The sequence below is a fragment of the Nerophis lumbriciformis genome, linkage group LG20, assembly GCF_033978685.3.
Source record: "Nerophis lumbriciformis linkage group LG20, RoL_Nlum_v2.1, whole genome shotgun sequence".
NCBI lineage: Eukaryota > Metazoa > Chordata > Actinopteri > Syngnathiformes > Syngnathidae > Nerophis > Nerophis lumbriciformis.
Window position 1 is genome coordinate 16,047,501 of NC_084567.2, and position 10,000 is coordinate 16,057,500.

Sequence of the window (10,000 nt, forward strand, 5' to 3'; positions counted from 1 at the left end):
ATAAAGTAAACAAAAAAAAGACATATGTCCCAAAAAAATAAATCCTATTATTTATGGCAAAAACACAAAATATGCAATATTTTCCCCCTCAAAAAAAAAAGCAAAATATATTTTTTGATGGGAAGACATTGGAGCATAAAAAAGGTCAATAATTTATAACAACATTCATTATTATTTTTTGAGCAATGACAATTTAAAAAAAAAATCACCAAGCGCTTTTTGTGTCGCTCTCGGCAGTTCCAGGTTCTAAATGGCTGTCAAAGTGTCCCAACTTGTCGGATTATATCTTCAAAATTATCATGTCCAGGTGAGATGCATGATTTATGATCTACATCTACAATGAAGAGCAGGGAAGCAAGGACGCAGCAGACCACTCGATGATGTAAACATAGCGACACCTGGTCGTGATCACGGCGCCGCTATAAATAGTTGGTCTGCGTTAGCGCTTATAACAACAAAATCACTAATACTTGTTAAAGGGGAACATTATCACCAGACCTATATAAGCGTCACTATATACCTTGATGTTGCAGAAAAAAGACCATATTTTTTTTTAACCGATTTCCGAACTCTAAATGGGTGAATTTTGGCGAATTAAACGCCCTTTCTAATATTCGCTCTCGGAGCGATGACGTCACAACGTGGCGTCACATCGGGAAGCAATCGGCCATTTTCTCAAACACCGAGTCAAATCAGCTCTGTTATTTTCCGTTTTTTCGACTGTTTTCCGTACCTTGGAGACATAATGCCTCGTCAGTGTGTTGTCGGAGGGTGTAACAACACGAACAGGGACGGATTCAAGTTGCACCAGTGGCCCAAAGATGCGAAAGTGGCAAGAAATTGGACGTTTGTTCCGCACACTTTACCGACGAAAGCTATGTTACGACAGAGATGGCAAGAATGTGTGGATATCCTGCGACACTCAAAGCAGATGCATTTCCAACGATAAAGTCAAAGAAATCTGCCGCCAGACCCCCATTGAATCTGCCGGAGTGTGTGAGCAATTCAGGGACAAAGGACCTCGGTAGCACGGCAAGCAATGGCGGCAGTTTGTTCCCGCAGACGAGCGAGCTAAACCTCCTATCGACCCTAGCTTCCCTGGCCTGCTGACATCAACTCCAAAACTGGACAGATCAGCTTTCAGGAAAAGAGCGCGGATGAGGGTATGTCTACAGAATATATTAATTGATGAAAATTGGGCTGTCTGCACTCTCAAAGTGCATGTTGTTGCCAAATGTATTTCATATGCTGTAAACCTAGTTCATAGTTGTTAGTTTCCTTTAATGCCAAACAAACACATACCAATCGTTGGTTAGAAGGCGATCGCCGAATTCGTCCTCGCTTTCTCCCGTGTCGCTGGCTGTCGTGTTGTTTTCGTCGGTTTCGCTTGCATACGGTTCAAACCAATATGGCTCAATAGCTTCAGTTTCTTCTTCAATTTCGTTTTCGCTACCTGCCTCCACACTACAACCATCCGTTTCAATACATTCGTAATCTGTTGAATCGCTTAAGCCGCTGAAATCCAAGTCTGAATCCGAGCTAATGTCGCTATAGCTTGCTGTTCTTTCCGCCATGTTTGTTTGTGTTGGCTTCACTATGTGACGTCACAGGAAAATGGACGGGTGTTTATAACGATGGTTAAAATCAGGCACTTTGAAGCTTTTTTTAGGGATATTGCGTGATGGGTAAAATTTAAAAAAAAACTTCGAAAAATATAATAAGCCACTGGGAACTGATTTTTAATGGTTTTAACCATTCTGAAATTGTGATAATGTTCCCCTTTAATATTCAAGTCACCAAATGTAATTGGAGTATTGTTGGCGCTTTTTGAATGGTTATATATTGGGTTTTATGGGCGACATAGGGGACTTTTATTGAAGTTTATTTACAAGTTAAAATCCATTTAAAAAAAATCTATCCGTGGTCATGTCTTTCATAATGATTGTGAACGATGGGCAAAATTCCCCCCCAAAAAAGTGCAGTTCCCCTTTAAGTCCCTAGATCAACTTCAGATCTAGCCATCGATTATAAAGTTTTTTTTAAATAAAAAAAATGTTCTGTTTTATGGCCTTTTTATCAAAGAAAACATAGTTTTTATGTCAAAAACACAAAATATGCAATATTTCGAAGTAGAATATATAGAAGCAGTTGGTGCATTGAATATGTCCATAATTGATTTTGATTCATTATTATTTTTTGAGGAATGACAATTTGAAAAAAAAAAAATCCACTAAAATTCTCAGGAATTTAAAAGCATAACGATTTGAAATATTAATTATACTTTTTTTTCACTTTCAACGCTTAAGTTTCTTGATCAACTTCAGCTCTATCGGTCAATTGTAATTTTTTCTTATTTTTTAAATGTTTTTTTGCTGTTGTTTCACGCCCTTTTTGTCAAAGAAAACTTTGTTTTTATATGTCAAAAACACAAAATATGCAATATTTCGAAGTAGAATATATAGAAGCAATTGGTGCATTGAATATGTCCATAATTGATTTTGATTCATTATTATTTTTTGAGGAATGACAATTTGAAAAAAAAAAAATCCCACTAAAATTCTTGGGAATTCAAAAGCAGAAATTATCTTTTTTATTTTATTTTTTACTTTAAACGCTTAAGTTTCTCGATCAACTTCAGCTCTATCGGTCAATTTAAATGTTTTCTTATTTTTTTAATATTTTTTTTGCCGTTGTTTCACGCCCTTTTTGTCAAAGAAACATTTTTTTATATACCAAAGACACAAAATATGCAATATTTTCACCCAAAAATATTTCAATGTGGAATCTTTGATGTGATGTAATTGGAGCTTTGAATTAGTCAAAACGTCAGAACAACATTGATTTTGATTCATTATTATTTTTTGAGCGATGACACACAAAAAAACAACAGCCTGCGTGGCAGTTTTGTGTTATTAGAGTCAACTTTGCGATTTTTTCTCGTTACATTTCACCTGTTTTTTTTAAATAATATTTTTAGAGAAAAAAAAAGTGGGCGGCGCCGCACTTTGGACACCCCTGACTTCCATCATTCCTATTATTTCCCCTCTTGGGAGCACAAAAGCATTTGGGAACATGAACACTGTCAAATGGGAGCATGAATAATATTGTTGAGAGTTTTCTATGTTGCCATGGCTCCTCGGCCTTCACATACAATACATCAAGCCCTCGTTTATCGCTGTTAATCTGACTAAATACAGTTCTGTAAAATTATAAATCTAATTTTCTTTTTCATAGCGAGAGCAATTGCAAAAAAAACCTTTGTTTTAATATAATAAGATCCTTCTAGACATGAAATAACACCCACTTAGTCACCTTTACATTATCCAGTGATGTGTTCTGGGACTGGGCCAATCAGTGGCAGCGATACTGGATAGTGCGCTCTGATTGGTCAGGTTTCACCTAGTGGCCAATACTACTGGAGTATCAATATTTGTCCTCCATTTTGCCATTTTAGTGCTTAACTTAGGTAAAAAATACTGACAATATTGTTAAAAACATTAAATAGTGCAGTATTTGAAAACACAACATTTTTAATTTCTATTTTTAAAATATATCTACACTAGATGGGGGTAATAATTCATTCCAAAACAATAATTTAAATGATTTGTTTCTATTTATTGCATCAAGTGTAATCACCGTCTACTTCTTTACTGTCAACTTTCTGTGCTGCCTTGCTCAGCTGCCCTACGAACCCCGCCAAACAAGCTGGCAAGTTTAGAAATTATCCAGTAACAAACGGGTCCGCATCATTCGACTTACCGCGTCATGAGATTGTCTTTTTAAATTATGGGCATTCGGTGACGCCAGAAAAAAAAAAAAAATTACCACGCTACTTACATTGACGCCAGAAAAAAAAAAACAATTACCACGCTACTTACATTTAAAGACAGAATAAGTCCATTCCAGACGGTTACTAATAAATTGGTTAGTGTTTTTTTTTTAATACCTCCTCATTTAACTCGATCAAACATTTTCTAACACTACAAAATAATAAAAGTATGTCTAATTTATGTTGATATAGTATCGGTATCAGCCAATAGTCAAGGCCCCAATATCAGTGTGTCCAAGGCAAAAGCGTATCAGAAAGTATCCAGTAACAAACGGGTCCGCATCATTCAACTTACTGCGTCATGAGCTTGTCTTTTTAAATTACAATGGCCATTCTGTGTCGCCAGACAAAAAAAAATTACCACTCCACTTCAATTTGAAGACAGCATAAATCCATTCCAGACGGTTAATAATAAATTGGTTAGTGTTTTTTTTTTTTCATCCCTCCTCATTTAGCTTGATCAAACATGTTCTAACACTACAAAATAATAAAAGTGTGTCTAATTTATGCTGATATCGTATCGGTATCAGCCAATAGTCAAGGCCCCAATAACGGTGCGTCCAAGGCAGAAGCGTATATCCAGTAACAAACGTGTCCGCATCTTCCAACTTACTGCGTCATTAGCTTAACTTTAGGAATTATTGTAGCCAAAAGCACATTTTCACTTCAGAAGCATAAATCTGTCATGAGGGGTTAAGCAGGATGTCCTAACTTTTTCCCGTCAAATCGAAGGATGCGGAGGCCATATTTGATACATTTTGTAAATTAAAGATGCTGAAAGAAAACCGATGTACGTCAATATATGCTAAGCTAGCTGTACAAAACATCCGCGTTAGCTTTGTGTTATAGGTGACAAAGGAAATAGGAAACTAAGGTAACGAGTTAATCATGTGATTAATCACAAGTAAATATTGCATTAATCACAGATTAAACACACTTTTTATTTTTGCTCCTTTACCTTCTAATCTTTTCTAGCAATACAATTGTATTTGTGACCAATTGACAAGTGATTGAAAAAAGATGGATTGAGAAGTCATAATTATAATTATACTCGAAATTATGACATAAAAATGTATGATTATGAGATTTTTAAAAAAGTCATATTTATGAGCTAAGAAAGTTGACATTTTGAGAAAAAAGTCATATTTATGTGATTAAAAAATCTAAATTATGAGATAAAGTCATAATTATGAGATTAAAAAAGTCATAATTATAAGATTAAAAAATCGAAATTGTGAGATAAAAAGTAATGAGATTTTTTTTTAAAGTCATAATTATGATTTAAAAAAGTCATAAGATAAAAAGTCGAAATTATAAGACACGTCATTATGTGATTAAAAAAGTCAGAATTATAATATTAAAAAATCGAAATTATGAGATGAAAAATGCATAATTATGAGATCAAAAATTTAAATTATGAGATAAGAAGAACAACTTTTTATCTCATAAATATGTTTTAACTAATTATTTCAACTTGTTTAAATCTCATAATTTTGACTTTTTATCTCATAATTTTGACTTTATCGCATAATTTTGACTTTTTAATCTCATAATTTCGATTTTTTATTTTAAAATTAGGACTTTTTTATCTCATAATTTCAAATTTTTATCTCATAATTTCGATTTTTTTTTTATGTCATAATTTTGACTTTCTCATAATTTTGATTTTTTATCTTATAACTATGACTATCTCATAATTTTGACTATCTCATAGTTGACTTTGTATCTCATAATTGACTTTTTATCTCATAATTTTGACTTTTTATCTTATAATTTTGCCTTTTTTTATTTCATAATTTTTACTTTTTATCTCATAATTTCGACTTTGTATCTTAAAATTATGACTTTTTTTATCCCATAATTTTGACTCTCTCATAATTTAGTTTTTATCTCATAATTTTGACGTTTTATTTAATAATTTTGACTTATTTTATAATTATGACTTTTTTAAAACTCATAATTATGAATTTTTAAAATCTCATAATTATGACTTTTTATCTCACAATTACGACTGTCTTACCTGATGTTTTTTTCTTTAGAAGTGAAAATGGACACACCCCTACTTCACATGCTTTCAGTAATTAGCAAACATTCCACTATAAGGGTGAAAAACTAATTTTGTGTGAAGCCCATATTTAATTTGATATTTATTGTTTAGCAGTTGAGCCGAGGCACATATTTGACATTAAAAAACTCTGGCCTCCAAACAAAAATGAAAGGCAACAGGTGGATAAAAACCTCACAATATTTTCAGTGAAAATGTTTTTTTTTTTTGTTGGTCTTTGGTTTGTTTGCTTGAACCCTGAAGAAAACAAGTTGTGAGACAGAACTCCTCAGGTAGCAACAAGGTTACGTACGTGACGTGTGTGTAAATGTGTACAGAAGAATGTGAATAGTAGTAGGTAGAAGTAGCTCCAAAGCTCATCTCTCACCAGGACACCATGTTGCTTTTTTTTTTATCTTCTTCTTCGTCTTGTTGTGAGTGAAAGTGGCCACATTTACGCAGATGGAGGACTTGAACGCACCACCACCGTGTGAATAATCTCAACAATAATAATTATAACAGCCCAAAGTCAGCGCTCCACTCGAATAAAAAGGATTGAATTGCCTTTGTGTTTCTGTCACGTCCTTATTTATTCATTGAATAAATGCACGCCTTACTTCATTAGATTGTTCCTTGTTGATGGGACTGACATACTCCAATGTTTTCTTTGTTATTTGTGTGAAATAGGGTAACATACCTGCCAACTTTTGAAATCAGAAAAATCTAGTAGCCAGGGTCCAAGGGCCGCAGGCCCCGGTAGGTCCAGGACAAAGTCCTGGTGGGGGGTTCCTTCGCCCCCCGACGCAAAATGATTATTAGCATTCAGACAGGTTAAAATGTTGCTAAAACCATCACTTTTCTATCAGTCACAGTGACTTTTCAAAACAAAAATATTACAGCAAAAATCATATGGGTTGATTGACATGTTTATTCTGTAAGCTAACTTCAATAGTTTGAAATTATTTTGACAGTTAATGCCAGTTATCCTGTCGGCCTTTCACAAGACTTCAATTTGTTAATTGAAAGTATAAACAGTATAAACACTTTTTACAGTAAACAAATGGTAAAACAGTACTAAACAATTCCATTAAAAAAAAAAAATGGTGTCATTATTAACTTTCTGTCCAAGCTTGTATAATCTACTGCCTTGTTCAATTGTAAAAAATATTCTGTGCCTAAAATTCACATTTCTATCACAATTATCATACAGTAAACATGGTAAGCTAACTTCATTAAAATTAATAGTCCTGTCAATAGCATGGAATTACAAATCAAATGTAGTTTTTTTGTAAGCCTTTCAAAAGAATTCAAAATATGAAAAATTAATGAAAATTAATTTAAGCCATCAGACACTTGAAAAGTGGCACATCACATCTCTAATGTAATCATTTTAACTTTTCAACAGAAATAGCACTGCAAAGATATTAAGGACATACTTCTGTATTTTGGTAGTTATGCTGTCAACATTTAACAAGATTTCTTCAACTTGGACTTGAAAGCATAAATAGTATAAACACTTTTAACAGTATAACAGTACTAAACAATTCCAATAGATAACATTGGTGTCATTACCTTTTTGTTTGCTCAATTATTGCCTCCGTAAATAAATCTTCAGCATTTATCACATCCAAAGAATCTGTTTGGGCGACGAAAAACGTTGAAAGTTTTCCACTTGCATCGCTAGCAACGGCATTAGACTTGTGTTTTTTTGTCCCAACATGGTCTTTTACATCGCTAATTCCTCCGTGTCCGATCGAAAAATCTTGTCAGCACAAGGTGCAATTGGCGTAGTTTTCACCCTTTTTGGAACGGATAATTATTCCCGGATAGGCTTTTGAATATTCTTCACGGAATGACTGCAGTTTTCTTTTCGGTTTAAGAGTCGTATGCGATTTTTCTCCGGCTGATTCCATGATCGTTCGCTCGTTTGGAAACAATGGCAACTGGTGCCTCGTGCTTGGCAGCGGTGCTATAAATAGCCTCGCGCATGTGTAACAGGTACGTTAGCTATTATAGTAGACGTTCTCAATATTTGGGCTAATCAGAAGTCTAGATTACGACTCGGAGAGAGTAGGACAGACACAATTAAATGCTTTAAATTATACTGGTGTTATTTAAATATGTACAGTGCAACAAATAGTGGACATACATTGATAGGAATGGCCATTCAAAACAAAAGAAAAAAACAGCAAGGATTCAGGTAATTCATAACAGGTAGTATCAAAAGTTCTTAAAAGGTCATATGAGACTGATCGCAGTCCATATGCGCATTCAGAGTTCATACAGCCACACGGTTTGGGGTTGTGGGTATGGCAGTTTGTAGTGAGAGTTCAGTTTATGGGCAGGGTGTGTATGAGGTAGTGCAAAGGGCCGCAGAGCAATGAGGTGCGAGGCAAGGGGTTCGGCTATAAGCCGCCTACCGGCCCGACCAGAGCACGTGGAGTTCAGGGGTTGAGAGGTGGAGATCCTTGGGCTCAGGCTCGAGGCCTATCTACAGCTCGCCATCCAAGACTTAGGGACCTGGCCTGCGTAAGCACAGGACCCGAAGTTCAATCAATGTGCACACATAACATCAACATTAAGTCATCTATCGTTCGACCTTCAATAAATAAGTTACACTTATTATTATCATTATTAGCTATAATACTGCTAACATTAACAATATTTAAACAATCACATGCATGTATAAAATAAACACGGCAGTACACAGTGTTGTCACTATGACGGGAGTAACATTAACAATAACAGTGACGTCACTATGACGGGTGTAACCGCACACCAGCGGCAGTATTCATTCATTGTCATTACCATAGCATAAAAAGTGCAAATGGCCTTAAAACGCCACAACACTCAGTTACCATATGTAAATACTCAAAATAAAGACTTGACATAAATATAAATTCAATCGGATCAGAAACATTGGAGGAAACGGGATTAAAACCCGATGCTAACCGCCCATAGGAAATACATGGGTACGGCTAGTCGCTACTATTAGCAAACAGATTCACTTACCAACTCGGCTTAATATCTTATCATCGACACACTCTCTCGTCGCAACACGTCCCTGATGTTTGGCACCTACAAGTTTACAATTAGTTGTAAAATGTTGGACGGTTGTTTTTACAACATGCAAGCAAACGACAACTTTAAAACATACCGGCTTCATATGTCCCCAGGCTTAGCCACCGCACCTGGCAGCCATCTCGGAATGCTAGATTTTATAGAGCGTGATTGGCTGCAGCGGGTCACGTGAGCGCGTGTGTTAAACTCGCGAGATTAAACGTGGAAACGGCGCAGGTAATATGAGGAGATGTCATGAGAGGAAATATGGCTTATTTCCCACCCGTGTTACACATGGCATTCGGAATGGCTCGATAGGAAGTTACGGGAAGCAGTGTCGATTGTCATTGTTGTTACGTGATTTCGTGAATAAAACTTAAATTTTTTTTTTTTTTTTTAATGAATGAAAAACCGTATTTTTTATCACTGCAACCGTAACGCGGAATAGGTTGATGAAAACCGTACTAATTACGGGAAAACCGGAGTAGTTGGCAGGTATGGGGTAATAATTCATATCACGGTTATTGGGACCACATTTTACCGGTATTGTTGGATGTCCCCAAAAAGTAATCTGAAATCTTTGAACCAGGTTTTTATAAAAACTGGTAGACACACAACATACCTTAATTGGCAGAAGATATATTAAATATATTTGACTTTTGTTTGTTTAGTATATTTTAATTTGTTTGAGTGAATCTGAGGTGCACAGATGAATGTGGAAATAGTGTCAAAGCACTTTGAGTTCCTTAAAAGGGTAGAAAAGCGCTATACAAGTATAACCCATTTACAGCTGCAAAAACGGCTAAAAAAGCTAGCACGCTAACAGCTAGCATATGTCAAGTACCACGTTATATGACCCTGAAGTGAACGGCTGTAAAAGTAGCTAAACAATTTGGCATGCTAGCATGTCCATGTTAGCATGCTAACCGCTAGCATATGTGAAGTACTAAGTTATATGACCCTGAAGTGAAAAGCTGTAAAAGTAACTAAACCAGTTGGCATGCTAGCATGTCAAAGTTAGCATGCTAACAGCTAGCATATGTCAAGCAGCAAGTTATATGACCCTG

The 10,000-nt window shown here is 35.3% G+C and overlaps 1 long non-coding RNA gene across 1 annotated transcript; it reads right to left on the reverse strand.

Annotated features, from left to right (window-relative positions):
* Positions 1-7,778: 7,778 nt before the first annotated feature.
* LOC133619483 (uncharacterized) lies at positions 7,779-9,254 on the reverse strand. The gene is made up of 3 exons (XR_009817424.1): positions 9,031-9,254; positions 8,886-8,951; positions 7,779-8,398 (listed from the first exon to the last, which is right to left on the reverse strand). It is a non-coding gene; the product is annotated as an uncharacterized lncRNA (long non-coding RNA).
* Positions 9,255-10,000: the final 746 nt, after the last annotated feature.